We start from the raw sequence: 15,863 nt of genomic DNA, 5'->3' as shown, positions 1-15,863 counted from the left end.
GTTCTATAGTCCTAAGCAAGCTTGGCCCTGAAAGACAGTGGTGAAGGGTGTATTCTCAGTAGGCAGAGTTTGGGCAGTGTTACTGATCATCCACTTTGTATAGAAAGAGAATTGTCCTGAGGAAAGTGTATACAAGAGGCATGTGGATGGACCTATAAGACACAAAATATACTGTGTGAATATTTGCATCAAGAGTCAATGCCCTTCAGAGAGCATCACCTGCAGAAGAGGCATTAAACCACCAAGTGCACAAGGCACCTTATTAAATTAAGTGTCATTAAATGTCAGCCAGTCTTCATCACTGGGCATCCCAGTGCTTGTGCCATAGATTATGAATGGAACAGCCATGGTAGTATAGATGGAGGTCCAGCAGCTCGCGATCTTAAACCAGTGTGATGTCGTTCTTGCTGGTGCTGAGTATCTGACCTGTCAGTACCAGAGAACAATGCTGAGTCCACAGTACAGCACAATCCCTCAAGTAGGAGGACCAGTAATTTGGTGGCAATTTGGTTACAATGAACTCCTTAGAATCCGGAAAGGCAATGACTTATCCTGAATTGTCACTCATTCTAGAAATAGTTTTGCTTTCCATTTGTGCTGTGGTTCAGCCAGCTCCACTACTTAAATACATACTAATGTGGGTTCTCCTATAACATATCCTCAAACTAAGGATTCTTAACAGCAAAAGTACTGCAACAGCATGCACATGACCATGCATCAGCCACAAACTTCACTGTCCTGAAGCTGTTTGTCTGATTAAGCAGGTTCACAGCCTCTTGAAGAAACAGGTGAAATGCCAACTTGAAGATGAGTCTCTGAAAGGATGAGATGCTGTCATTCAGAATGTGGAATAATCGTTAAAGCAATGGCTGTGATACAGTGCGTTGTTTCCAATAGATGGAGTACATGGGTCTGGAAATGAAAGAATGGAAGTAGCAGTGGTTCCACTCGCCAGCATTCCAGTGACTAATTTGTGCTTCCTGTCTCCTCTAGACCCTTTGAGTGTAGAGTAGGTCACTTCCACAAGGAAATACACTAAGATTTTCACTAGACTTAAAGCTATAACTGCTGCCTGGTGTCTTTGGGCCCTTTATAGCAGTTGATCAACTGGTTCAGAAGGAAGCTACTATACTACCAAAGGTAATTAACTGTGACCATCATGAGGGTTGCTGTTCCATAACAAGGGCAGGGCAAAAGGTACACGGCAGTCAGGAGATCCTGTGGGTATTTCTTGGTACTTCTCTGCTTAACTTTAATTGTAAATGGGTCAGTAAATAGACACACCTGATAAATACACAGTAACCAAGTCTCAGAATCCTTAGGGATCAGAATTTCCACCATGCAACCACAAAGACCAGTAGAAGTACTAGTTAAATGTAAGAGGGGTCTTGATTGGGTAGCAGAAAAACTAGATGATACGTATCAATTACAGCCTTAGACCAACTGCAGCAGCATATGCTGCAGTTCATTGCAATAACTTTTCTATTGTAAAACTTCTCTTAAGTTGTGGCCAACCTTTGGCCTGGATGAAATGAACTAAACGTGAGAAGGAAGTAGATTTGAGCAGTACAATGCTTTGACCATGGTGGAGACTAATGATGTCACATTTAGATCCCTTTTATTAGGACAGTGTATCTTAGCTGCCTTAAGGGTTGTCTCTTACTGGTTCATAGCTTCCTCCCTTTCAAAGGTTTACTGTTGTCCAAATAAAATAGGTTATGCTCGCTGCAGGGGGCAACCTACAGTCAATGATTGGCTGACAGGGATGCTTAACGCCTTCCTCTTGCCTCAAGCTGAGGCCTATTTGTTGGACTCTTCATGCCCTGGGACATCTCATGAAATCAGACTGAAGCTACTCCCCTGCTATGATCTCATCCAACTTTTGCCCTATTCTGCTTATTTCACTCACTTTCTCCTGAAATGAAGAGAGAATTCCTTCAAAAAACCATGTGCAACTAAAACCCTGTATCAGCCTCTGTTTCCAGGAAAGCCAAATTAAGACACTTTGTGACCATGAGATTTTAAATTAAAAGTATGAATTTTCAGCTTTCTCAGTTGTAATCTATTAAAGGTACAGTTGACCCTTGAACAATGTGGGGGTTAAGGGTCCTAACCCCGGCGAAGTTGAAAATCTGGGTATAACTTTACAGTAGGCCCTCTGTATCTGTGGTTTGGCATCTGCAGGTTCAACCAGCCCTGGGTCATGTAGTACTCTAGTACATATATATTGAAAAAAATCCACATATAAGTGACTCCATGCGGCTCAAACCTGTGCTGTTCAAGGGTCAACTGTATATGTTCCTGCCATTGCTCTGTAGGTAGAGGTTTCTACAAAATCAGCCACTCTGTAATTCCTAATACCCTGCCTTCGGTCAGCTGAGTAGTTGAATGTTGCAATAATGGTGTCTTCTATATGTTATTGTATCACACAGTACAATTTTCAAATGCTGAGAAGAGAGATAATTTGCTTGGCTCTGATATGGAATATGTATTCTGGCCTTTTTCTAACTGTATCTTGTACCACTGGTTCAGGCGTTTATAGAATAGGGTTCTTGTACACCTGATCTCATGTCACTTCTGTAGACTACAGCCCAGGCTCCCAGGACTTTGGACTTCTTACCACAAAACTGAGCTGATGTCTACGCCTGGCATTGGCTTTGTCCCAAAATGTGTTGCCCTGAGGGCAGACCATGGTACTGGTGAGTTAATCCCTAGACCTGAGAGAAAGTTATGCAGCTGCTCCTTCGGAAAGTGCTAAAATGTGAGGTGCAGATGTCCACAAAGGCAAGTGCAAAGCCCCTTGTCATATATGGTACAGACCCAGAGGCACTGAGGCTCAGGGTGCTGGCTCTCCTCATATCATCATGTTCCAGGATGGAATTCTTAAAAGTGAGGATTGGAAACTCACACCTGACCTTTCAATGACTGTAAAGATACGTTTTCAAGGTAGGAGAATTGAACATTATTTATTAATGGCTTTAGCTTGTTTAGACATTTTAATTATTTAATCAAATATATATATATATATGGATCTTATACTCTTGCAAATGTTAGGTTGAACTTAGTATTGCAATCATTAGTTTAGACCATAATTTCTATATTTGAACCCAGGTAACATATTTGTATAATGAACATTACAATATGTTCAAGCATTCCACATGCACAACTTTTTCCCTTTGTTCATCTTCTTCATCTACACATTTTTTATACTTACATGCCTGAATTGTGAAATGCACATTAACTCATCTTTTTTACAAATACATTTCATTTTATTCAATACTATCCCCACTACTAACCTCATTATGTCTATTTGTATTATTTCTCTGTTTTTGACATAGTTTGTAACACCTCTCTATTTTGTATCATATGAGAACCTTATTAATATTCCATTTACTTGCTCTTCTAAAATTCTTAATTAAAATGCTAAACAGGATATTAAATCAGATGGAGGCAAAGAATGACCTCTGTGACAGACCATAAGACAACTTCCTCAATGTAATATTGCTATTTATCATGTTTCTTGATATATTACTTCAGATAGTTTTCTGTGACTGTGAAATCAATTTAATATTTTCTTAAAATACAGTTTTGCTTTAAAACTTTACTTATGGATCTCAAGGTCATCATTATAACCTGTAAGAAATAGACTTCTTCCATTTTATAAAAATCATTAAATAAATGTTGTATGATGAATACTTGTCTTAATCAGGATTCAATTTAAGAAGTGTTTTGTTTTTCAAAACACTATCATGAGCCATAATTAATGTAGAAAACATAGACTTTTGGTTTAGTATATTTAAAAAATGGGATTGTTGTAGGAAAATATGAATACCTTGTAGGAATTTGTTCAACACATGTCTATAATGTTCATTCTTTCCTTCTAAGCTCACTGTATTAGGGCACTGAGGTTTTTACTTAACAACCAGAGACTTACTTAACATTTTAAAAAATGGCTGAATAAAACTCACTCACTAACTCAGAAGAAACTTGGAAGATTCTGACACTCATTCAATGTAATGTGGAAATCATCATTTCAAAACAGTAGAAAATTTTGAATTGTTTCATGTGTTCATATAAGAATTTACTTGAACCACTCACTCCACTGAGCAAAACGTACGTTGAAGGCATATTGTCCTCCTTATTTAAAAAATATCTCAACTAAGTATTCTGTTTTTCTAACACCACAAGAGGAGTGGTTAGGGATGCCACATTTTCTGGTTGTTAGTTTTTCTTTAAATATAATTTGGGGTCATAGGGTACCTAACAACCATTTTTTTTACACATTCCAGTGTATATTACTACTTTAATATCCCTAAAATATATCAGTTAAACATCCTACCATGTACAAAATACATTTAAAGGGACAGGGATGAGAATAAAAATGTTAAAAGGCACCCCATAATAATCAACATCTTGAAACATTTACTTAAAATTATTTAATTAAACATTTGCAAAGTATAATCATGTAATTAAAATGAATGCAATTAAAGTAAGTTTTAAGTAAACCATAAAACCTATAAAATTTGAATAATTATAAAACATAGAACATGTATTTTGGAGATTATTGGAGATTATGAATAATTGAAGATTATGAATACACATCTTTTCAAAAGCTTATGCCTAGTATTATGGAACGCCATTACCATTCCCCATTTAAACCTATGATACATGAAGCTTTTAAAAGTGAATAATGGACACAATAATGAATAATAAAGGACAATGTTCCTGCCCTCATAGGCCAAAATGGGCAAAATTTTACAAACTAATGAATATTATGAGAATTCCTGAGAGTGAGAGTATTGGAAATATAAGCAGTATAATTGGAGAGGATGTGATTGAGGGACTGAGGGAGTTTGTTTATTTAAGTGGATTAGGAAAACAGATACTTCATCATGATTTTCACCAAACTTCTAGAATTTAATGAGTTGTATGTGTATATCTTACAATGAATGAATCCACTATCTTATGAGGAACTTCAAATTGGGCCCCCAGAACAGAGGAAGAGCCTCCAGAACTCTACGGTGATTTATGCTGAAATATTTCAGCACTTGTCAGAGAACAGAACTAATTTGAGTTATTTTAGTAATTTAAGTTGTGAAAGCTTATTTTACACAATGAAAAGTAGGTAGTATGATAATGACTATGATGATAATTAAGTCTATGCTGAAGTATAGGTTAAGATACTATCTTCTCTGTGTCTATCATTATATGCAAGGTAATATTGTATACATATTTATAACATTTCCTTCTCTGTGTTTAACTATTATAAACATAAATAACTTTTTCAATTTCATCTTAACTCTATTGAATGTCTTCATTCAGTGAATAGTGTATATAAAAATATGTGTGAAAATAAATAAATTGATAATAGGTGTCATAGTAAAAACAAGCAGAAATGCAATAACAATATAAGATATAGTATAAAAGTATCCCTCAGCATCCTCTCTTTATTTTTGATGTATCTATCTTTCGTCACAAAAATAAGAAATTATGTAATAATGATTTGCAATTTTGTATATCAAAAGTGGAGCCTTAAAAAAAGGTAGGTATCTACATTTCAAACTTATTGGGTCCAAAATATATTGTCAACCCCATTAAATTCCTTAAATCAGGTGCCTAATTAAAGTCACAGACATTCTGTCCAGGGCTTCAGAATTTGCCAGTTATTCTTCCAAATAGATGAGCCAGTTGTTGAATTATAGATTTGTGCTGTGGAAAATTATTATATTAGTTATAGTCATATATTCATTGACTTTATGTCTAAATGGAAAAACTGAAGGCTATTATACATATTAAAGTAGAGTGGAAGAAACTATAGAACTTGACCATTCTCTTTTAAAACCAATATTTACTTCATCTTTTTATTGTGTGAATATAACACCCGTAGACTGTATCTGGCATCTAAATGTCAATTTAACCTTCAGGCTTTGCAAATTTCATCCACATTAAACTATATCTCATACGTGCAGAATGTCACAGAGTCTAAGTGTATGCTCTAGATCTTTACTTATAATCACTCTGCTGTTAGAAAAAAAAGTTAATATTACAATGTTTATATTCTGGACACCTAGGGCATAAATAAATTTTATTTCTTAGATGAGTCCCTTAAGAAATGAGCTTGTTCAGGAAATACTGGTTTCAAGTCTATGAAAAAGGAAAAAAAAATGTTTGGAAGGGAATCAGGGTATGGAAAGATCAGAATGAAAGTTCACACTAAATGAAGCATCTTTTCATTCAAGTAAATGTCAGCTGTCAGTTTCAGAGCACTGTCCTTATTTTTAAGAATAAAGCCACGAATACAGTGGAGAATATGATGAAAATAAAGATCATAAAACTTTGGGAATTAATAAAATTCTTCATTGCAGAAAAGAGGGTGATTTCTTTTAGCACACAGGACATAGGGGTCATTTTCAGAGGCTGTCTTTGGAAATGTAGCCCTTTAAGTGGCATTTCATTCTGTAATATTAAAAAACAATTTTTATAGGCCAGTTTTTCTTTCATCTGAAGTCAAGTGGAATGTAGAAATATTTCTACAAAATATTTAGAGAAGAAATATTCTTTTACCTCTTTACCTTTGGGATAGCCACCCAAAGAGTTTTATTGATCTAAAACCTAGGAGCAATTTGATGGTCCCTAATCAGAGAAGTACAACTGAAACAACTGAACAATAAAAAAAGTTACTAAGCTACACTTTACTCCCAAATGATATGGCAGGTTTCCTGCAGGTAATCCGTGTTATAAACCATCAGTGTCAGATAGTAAGTTGTACAGGCACTGGGTGTGTAGAAATCTTGCCTGACATGTGTGGATTTTATTTCTGATGCTTCCAGAAATGATATTTTACATTATTTGCAATCCTCATGGAACCATTGATGTTTTAGATAATTTTGATCTCATAAAAATGTTTTGTAATTCGTTTGGTTCGTTTTAATTATTGGATAATCTTTTTTTTTACTTTATTATTTTAATCAAATTAATGGCAAAACAAAGCAAACTTGAAGACTGAAATGCACTTCATAATCAAGGGTTATCACAGAAAACACATAAGCTTTATATAAGAAAAATTCCCAGAGTAATTACTTTTATTAGAACACATTTGCTTTTGGAGTAAACACAGTTTAAAAATGTAAAAATAACATTACATTATGTTTCAACTTAATTTAACATAAAATTTAATATAATTTTAAAAGAGGATGGACTAGTTTATAATTATTACATTTTAGCAACATGATCCTACTTGGACCCAAATGTACACAACAATTCCTGATTAATGCTATCAATTTAGGATATTGATGGATGTTTGTATTAATATCCCAACTCCAAATGGTTTGAACAGTAAGACATTCATTAGTCTACTTCAAAATCTGAAGGTATGACTATTTAAAGGTAGGTTAATTCAGAGACATAAAAAAAGACATCCATCCACTACACAGGATTTTTTCATCCTCTACTCTGCCTTCCTCAGCATTTTGACTTTTGTGTGAAGGTAGAAATTTTCCCCAGAGATCCCCCTGCAGATTCCACCTTGTGTCCTTTGGCCAGAATGGCATTATTATATGTCCACTCTTAAATGAACTACTAGCACCCAGAAAGGAATGACCATGATTATTTTTACCTAATGAAAATTAATCACTACCCTTGGGGAGGATGGGGGGAAAGGGTGTGGACAAAGGGAGGGGGCCTCCATAGAAGAAAGGAAACAAGTACTAAGTGATAACGAAGTGTATTTTTCACACCAACGATACTGGGAACAGTTGGTTTATTAGAAGAAACTTTGTGAATCAATAAACTGATTTGACCCCTCCTGCAAACCCAAGGGAAGGAAGAGAGAGAGAATTATTCAAAATGAGGAGATTACATGTATTTTCTCCAGAAAAGATAGCCTAGCATTGATTTTTAAAAGCTAGCTGGTCCCAGAAAGTAGGGCAGGATTTGAAGATAGTTTTTATAATATTCTGTCTGTCATGAATTTGAAAAAAACAGTACTAAAATATATTTGAGTGATTTGAGCAGTGCTGACATGCCTCCTACTTTTTACTTTAAATCATGACTATCTTTTTTAACCTTTGATTTTAAGCCTTTAAGAGAAACATTTTATATTTACATGGCATATTCAATTTAGGGATCAAGAAGCAGTCCATAAATTGATATACTAACTATAGACCATGTTCTGCACTTAATTATTCACCATTATATTCCTCTTTGGAGTCTTAGGACAAAAAAATGTAGTTTCTCCCAACACTGAAATAAATTCAGTCATGTCTGCTGGGCTATTTGGAAGCTATTCAATCGTATAAATTAACACCCAGTAACAGCTTAGAATTGCTCGCAAACATTTTAACTATAGAAACACATAAAAAGTCTCTTTCTGATATCTAACTAGGGAGAAGTAAGAGAGAAGAGGAAAGGAGAAGACAGGAGGGGAAGAGAAGTGAGGGAAGGAAAGGGAAAGGGAGGGCAGGAGAAGAAAAAAAATCAAGAAGTGTCTTAAGAAAAGTGAATAAGAAGTATTTTAATCTATTTTTTAAAGTTCAATGCACTTAAATTAACTGCTTTACTTAGAAAAAAATCAAGTATGCCACTTGTCTTGTGAATTAAGCTAATTGCAGAGCCCCAAAATGTATTTAAAAGGAGCTGTCAATTTTTGGATTAGAAACACATAATATTCATTATTATAATACTACATCCCTCACCTTTATTCAAGTAATTTCCTGTACTTTTTTATGTGAGCAATAAATTCTAATACAATGGAGTCTCTGAGATTAAAATAAGATCCTATAGTGTTTGAATCAATCAGAAACAAAATCAAATATTACCTCAGATTTAACACAGTTGTGATTTTAAGAAGAGGCAGTGAAAGACTCAGTTCTTAGCAGGCAGAACTTAGTTTGAATGTACTTCTTGTTCTGCTAAAAAAAAATTTTGTTGTTGATGTTGTTTAACAAATCTAAATTTCATTCATTTAGCTGAAGAGTAACAATAGTAAAGCATATCTTTGTTAAATCATCTAGGTGTACATATATATGTACTGTACGTGAGAGCATGTGAGACTGAATATGTGTGTGTTTCTTGTACAGAGGTTTGTATATATACAAATAAAAATAAAAATTTAATTCAAAATATGTTATTTTAAAACTGAAATCAGTGTGATTTATATTCATCGGTACCTTGATATTTCAGTCTATTTTCAGTAGTACCTAATAATTTTATAAAGCCTTTTACAGAATATGAAAAATGAATTCAAAATTTATTTTAAGCTTAACTAATATTATCTGAAATTTGCTATATATATATATATACCAAAAAAAACCAAAAAACAAAAAACTAGTACTCAAGAAGAACAAACTGGAAACAAGCAGTTTAAAATGATAAACTATTTTACATAGTTCCAGTTTGCATGGAAAAAAAAATCAATTATTTTTAACTTTAGTTTCTAACATGGTTAAGATACATTTAGGAAAATTTAAGAAGCTAGACGTATAGTGAATTAATATTCATTTACATTCAATTATAGTATAAATTTGAAAATAACAAAATCAAAACCATGCTAGTATGTTGGCCATATATATGAGAATTTGTAAGTAATATTTCTGGATTTAGATAGCGTTAGAATCGATTAAATACTAAATATAAATACCTGCGTTTGAAAAGTTTTTTTTTTTAAATATTAGTTAAAATCTAGAGAACTTGCTTCATAATCATTGTAATTTATCCAGGCAACATGTACAAACAATATGGGCATACATTCTTTATTGATGATTTTAAATAACTCGATTTGAAATTCAGATAATTTAAGTGGAAAACAGCCATTGACTCAACATTCTTTTATTAAAATGGTGGACATAATGACCAACCCCTGAACTGTCAGCTTCTTGTTGCCTGGTTGTTGCACTACTATATGCAAAGGCCCGCCTCTGAATTCCATGTGTAGGTATCTGGTTTAAGCTTATTATTTATAAGTTTGGTAAACATATGCGTAAGCTCTGAATTTATTTTTATACTATAAGCCAATTTGAAGCGTCCGAGTCCTATAAGTATGGTTCTCATGTTAAGGTGTATAGGTCAAAAAGCCAACACAGTCCTAGAATATTTATGAAGAATATGGTGAGGTACTCATTATAATTTCAGAAGCCCAAAATAATTCCTAGCTTTATCTGTATGTAACTTTTTTCCCCCCTGAACTAGTATGGACCTCACAGAAATAAACTTGAATAGCCTAGGTAAGGGATAGGGAGCACTGATACTGATCTTTTCCCTTGGGAGATCTTTCTGAGTTCTGTATGTCTTAAACCTAAACAGGACCTTCCTTTACTAGGATTGTGGAACAGCCTGTATATGCTATTTGTTGTTCTACTTTTTCTCCCTCCTTCCCTCTTTCCCTATCCCCCCTTCCCCTTTGTCTCATGTATTCATGCAACACACATTACTTGTTTAACATGAATATGTGGCTAAAAGTTGGTAGATTCACCAAGACTACCATGATAGTACCATAAAGGATAATAACTGTTTGGCCAGTTATAGAAATCTATTTTCCAAATGTCACATTGTTCATAGACAGTCATGGGTTTGTTTGACAATCACTGCATGCTTACTGTGATATTTTATTGGCTTCTATGGACTCTCATATAATTTAGTTAGAACCAACGACAATTCTTAATCACCCCCACTAAATCAATTCTGAATGCTGATCGATTCTGTAACACAGTATTTTTTTGAAAAGACAGCTCTTTATTCATACTGATAATTCCAATTTTTCTTATATCTTATGGCTTTCATTTTATGCTAAAGAGAGGACATCCTGAAACTTCCTAAAGTAATTCTAAACTTGTTCAAGTGAATATTTTTTGATCTCTAAAATTCAAAATTTGGACCACATATAATAATTTGTGTATATTAATAAGCCCATGTACCTGAATAATACAATCTGAAACTTTGAATTAAAATCTTGTTTACCAGTAGAGAGGCAAATTCTAGCCTCATTTAGCCATTGGTTTACTACACATGTGACTCCAAATCTTAAAACCAGAGAAAGCTGAGAAAACTGTATTGGCCTAGTGCCACATTTCAATGACTGAGTAATAAACTCACTTTGTTTACACTGATATGATGCACTTGAAAAACATGAACGCATTTCATATAATCAATAAGTATACTGTATGTTTTAGTGAAATGTATCAATAGTTGTCCTGAGATTCAGTTATTCATTCATACAATAGATACATAATCAATGCCATATTTGTCAGATATTGCGATACAACAGTGAGATACATAGTAATTATTACAGTATTTATTTGCTGATTTTACAGAGTGAGATAACATCTTGACCAGCTTCACAAAAATAGCATGTACCCAGAAGTGGAACACAGATTTTTTCCCATCATAGCCAGCAGGATACTTATGTTCCATTTCAGAAACACTATGTCTTTAATGAAGATTGAGGAAACATCACTATCATATCAGCACATTTCTAAATGCCCACAACATAAATGTGGAAATACCTTATTGTCTCTGTAATATAACCCTTTTTCAAATGCCTACAGTATTATTATCACGCTTATAGGAAACTGTAATCATATGTTGCTTTTCACTGTAACTATTCTCTCATAGGTATATGTTTTATTTCACCAAAACTACAGGTTATAATACTGATAAAATAATGTGTTAATACAAAGTTAGAATTGAGAACTATTCTTTCAAAGACTCTGGTGGGCATTGATTTTTTTAAAAAAGAAATAATAATAAATCAAGAGGGCAGGAAGAAACTTTTAGAGGTGATAGATACGTTTACGGTATAGATTGTGGTGATGGTTTTATGGATATATACTTATCTCCAAACTCATCAAGCTGTGTAAACATTAAAAATGTACAACTTTTTGTAATTAATCATATCTCAATAAAGTGGTTAAAAAAATTGTATTTATTCTATTTATCACTTATGGGCCTTTCTTCCATCTCTTGCATAGTAGAGAGATTAACAGTACCCAAAGAACTTAACAAAACTAATTTAGGAATAAGTAAAGTGCTACAGAACAATTATTAAAAAACTGAAGAACTACTTAGGAAGATTTCCACAAAGAAAAAAACCAGGACAAGGTGAATATCTTCCCAGATTTCATCAAACTCTTAAGGAAAAATGATGCCCATTTTATATCATCTTATCTTTCACATAAATCATCCTTTTAAAAGACGTTATCATTGTTACCTGAAAAGAATAGTACAATGAAAAGAAATTATATAGAACCATCTAACTTATGAAGATGAATTCAAAAGCATTAACCGGAATATTGGCAAAGCAAATCTAGCATTAATATAATTTATGAAGTAATAACCTCCATGGTACTAGTGATTTCCTAATTCTCATGGTGAACTCAGAGAAGTTATTGTATTATTTCCTTCATAACCTATATTAATGATACATACATTATTTTATGTTTCAAATTTATATTTGAAAAGTTAATAGAGAAAAGATTTGAACATCCTGCTATGAGTAGCTATCATTTATAGTGCTTGATATGTACCCATTTTTTAGTAAAATAACGTTCAAAAAGATGAGCCAAGAGATCAGTGTGTCTTCTAAACTATTAGACAATCTAAAAATCTTATATGATATCATCAAACCAAAACATAAAAAAAATTCAAATAACAGCCATAAACAACAACAACAACAAAGTGAAGAAAATACAGCAAATATGTTTTATCAAGGGCAATCATACCTGCTTTAGAGAGCTATTTTTCACGCACAAAAAATTAATAAAACAAATACCTAATACACTTATGTATTCATTAAAACTCAAGTTCCAAAATCACTTATTCCTAGTGGCTGGAGGTAATTGGATTCTATTTCTTTTAAATATTAAGTGTAAACAGTGCTTACCAAGAATTTAGGTATATACAAGAATTTTGGAGAACTTTAATATCCACTAGTTCACTAGGGTCACTGTTTAGACATGAATAACTGAAAGACCCACCCAGCAATGACTCATTATATGAAAAAAGCCCAAACAAAGCACAAGCTTGGTTCAAGGAAGGATGTCAAAGGGGCAGGTGTCAAAGGAATGATTCTAAGATGCTCAGTACCTAGTATTCAGATTGTCTTTTCCCTTAGTACACAGTCATTATCAGACCTATGTGTCTCTTGCTGGTAGAAAGATCTACGATAAAAAGTGAACAAAACGTAAATTTAGCTTTTTGAATAAAGTATTTTGGAGGCAGTGCTATCAAAGATAAAAAATATCTGTATTATCAGCCAAAGCTGCAGCAGTGTCTGAAAACTGGATCCTCTACAATGATCTGGAATTTTGGAGGGAATATAGAGGAATGGTGCCATTCTATAGCAAAAATGACTTACACACACTATTGCACTGAGAGCAGCAATGGGTAGTGTGATGAGTCTGAAAGGGAGCAATATATTGAAGGTCAAACCATACCCAAATGGTGATTGATCTTTCTTCAAACATGATACCTTGTTTGTGGCTCTAATAGCTACTCAGTGTTTGGTAAAAGCTATTTCTACATTCAAAATAATCTAAATGCATAATATTTTTATATACATATTATTATACTATAGGTATATTTTAACCATCTATAATGGAAACTACAAGAAAATTACTTTTGAGTTTACATTTTTACCTTTATTCTTTTTTTTTTTAAACATCTTTATTGAAGTATAATTGCTTTACAATGGTGTGTTAGTTTCTGCTTTATAACAAAGTGAATCAGTTATACATATACATATGTTCCCATATCTCTTCCCTCTTGCATCTCCCTCCCTCCCACCCTCCCTATCCCACCCCTCTAGGTGGTCACAAAGCACCGAGCTGATCTCCCTGTGCTATGCGGCCGCTTCCCACTAGCTATCTATTTTACATTTGGTAGTGTATATATGTCCATGACACTCTCTCACCCTGTCACATCTCACCCCTCCCCCTCCCCATATCCTCAAGTCCATTCTCTAGCAGGTCTGTGTCTTTATTCCCATCTTGCCTCTAGGTTCTTCATGACACTTTTTTTTTTTTTCCCTTAGATTCCATATATATGTGTTAGCATACTGTATTTCTTTTTCTCTTTCTGACTTACTTCACTCTGTATGACAGACTCTAACTCCATCCACCTCATTACAAATACCTCCATTTCATTTCTTTTTATGGCTGAGTAATATTCCATTGTATATATGTGCCACATCTTCTTTATCCATTCATCCGATGATGGACACCTAGGTTGCTTCCATGTCCTGGCTATTGTAAACAGAGCTGCAATGAATATTTTGGTACATGACTCTTTCTGAATTATGGTTTTCTCAGGGTATATGCCCAGTAGTGGGATTGCTGGGTCGTATGGTAGTTCTATTTTTAGTTTTTTAAGGAACCTCCGTACTGTTCTCCATAGTGGCTGTATCAATTTACATTCCCACCAACAGTGCAAGAGTGTTCCCTTTTCTCCACACCCTCTCCAGCATTTATTGTTTGTAGATTTTTTGATGATGGCCATTCTGGCCGGTGTGAGATGATACCTCATTGTAGTTTTGATTTGCATTTCTCTAATGATTAATGATGTTGAGCATTCTTTCATGTGTCTGTTGGCAATCTGTATCTCTTCTTTGGAGAAATGTCTACTTAGGTCTTCTGCCCATTTTTGGATTGGGTTGTTTGTTTTTTTGTTATTGAGCTGCATGAGCTGCTTGTAAATTTTGGAGATTAATCCTTTGTCAGTTGCTTCATTTGCAAATATTTTCTCCCATTCTGAGGGTTGTCTTTTGGTCTTGTTTATGGTTTCCTTTGCTGTGCAAAAGCTTTTAAGTTTCATTAGGTCCCATTTGTTTATTTGTGTTTTAATTTCCATTTCTCTAGGAGCTGGATCAAAAAGGATCTTGCTGTGATTTATGTCATAGAGTGTTCTGCCTATGTTTTCCTCTAAGAGTTTGATAGTGTCTGGCCTTACACTTAGGTCTTTAATCCATTTTGAGTTTATTTTTGTGTATGGTGTCAGGGAGTGTTCTAATTTCATACTTTTACATGTACCTGTCCAATTTTCCCAGCACCACTTATTGAAGAGGCTGTCTTTTCTCCACTGTATATGCTTGCCTCCTTTATCAAAGATAAGGTGACCATATGTGTGTGGGCTTATCTCTGGGCTTTCTATCCTGTTCCATTGATCTATATTTCTATTTTTGTGCCAGTACCAAACTGTCTTGATTACTGTAGCTTTGTAATATAGTCTGAAGTCAGGGAGCCTGATTCCTCCAGCTCCATTTTTCGTTCTCAAGATTGCTTTGGCTATTCGGGGTCTTTTGTGTTTCCATACAAATTGTGAAATTTTTTGTTCTAGTTCTGTGAAAAATGCCAGTGGTAGTTTCATAGGGATTGCATTGAATCTGCAGATTGCTTTGGGTAATAGAGTCATTTTCACAATGTTGATTCTTCCAATCCAAGAACATGGTATATCTCTCCATCTATTTGTATCATCTTTAATTTCTTTCATCAGTGTCCAATAATTTTCTGCATACAGGTCTTTTGTCTCCTTAGGTAGGTTTATTCCTAGATATTTTATTCTTTTTGTTGCAATGGTAAACGGGAGTGTTTTCTTAATTTCACTTTCAGATTTTTCATCATTAGTGTATAGGAATGCAAGAGATTTCTGTGCATTAATTTTGTATCCTGCTACTTTACCAAATTCATTGATTAGCTCTAGGAGTTTTCTGGTAGCATCTTTAGGATTCTCTATGTATAGTATCATGTCATCTGCAAACAGTGACAGTTTTACTTCTTCTTTTCCGATTTGGATTCCTTTTATTTCTTTTTCTTCTCTGATTGCTGTGGCTAACACTTCCAAAACTATGTTGAATAATAGTGGTGAGAGTGGGCAAC

General features: G+C 34.0%; 1 pseudogene; it reads left to right on the top strand.

Annotated features, from left to right (window-relative positions):
* The first annotated feature begins 358 nt into the window (after positions 1 to 358).
* The window catches only part of LOC133090487 (protein lin-28 homolog A-like), a 37,886-nt pseudogene continuing 22,381 nt past the window's right edge, over positions 359 to 15,863 (top strand).

The sequence above is a fragment of the Eubalaena glacialis genome, chromosome 4 (assembly GCF_028564815.1).
Source record: "Eubalaena glacialis isolate mEubGla1 chromosome 4, mEubGla1.1.hap2.+ XY, whole genome shotgun sequence".
Lineage (NCBI taxonomy): Eukaryota > Metazoa > Chordata > Mammalia > Artiodactyla > Balaenidae > Eubalaena > Eubalaena glacialis.
This window is presented reverse-complemented; position numbering and strand designations above follow the sequence as displayed.